Genomic DNA, 384 nt, shown 5'->3' on the forward strand with positions numbered 1-384 from the left:
GGTTTTCTAGAAGAATTCATCATTTAATAAAATGGCCTTCAAAATTCACAGATAGATTAAATAATAAGATTTCATATAATCCTTGAAAAGCCAGCTTTCTGCTTTTTTGTTTTGTATTAAAGATGATGGATTATGCCAAGCTCAAAATCAGATCTTTTTTTTTTTTTTAGAAACAATACATTCCCAGGTCATAACCACTGTTTTTTTGTATACTGTTTACTGTAATACAGTCGCGGAGTTGGAAGAAACTGTCTTAAAAAAGACCAATTCCAATGTTGGCTAGCCCTTCACATACTTAAAACCCTTAAATCAAATTTTTACAGAAACTAATAAACAAACATGTGAAACACGGTCTACGTGCAAATTTATTTAAGCTACAATAAA

The sequence above is a fragment of the Austrofundulus limnaeus genome, unplaced genomic scaffold (genome assembly GCF_001266775.1).
Source record: "Austrofundulus limnaeus strain Quisiro unplaced genomic scaffold, Austrofundulus_limnaeus-1.0 Scaffold486, whole genome shotgun sequence".
Classification (NCBI taxonomy): Eukaryota; Metazoa; Chordata; class Actinopteri; order Cyprinodontiformes; family Rivulidae; genus Austrofundulus; species Austrofundulus limnaeus.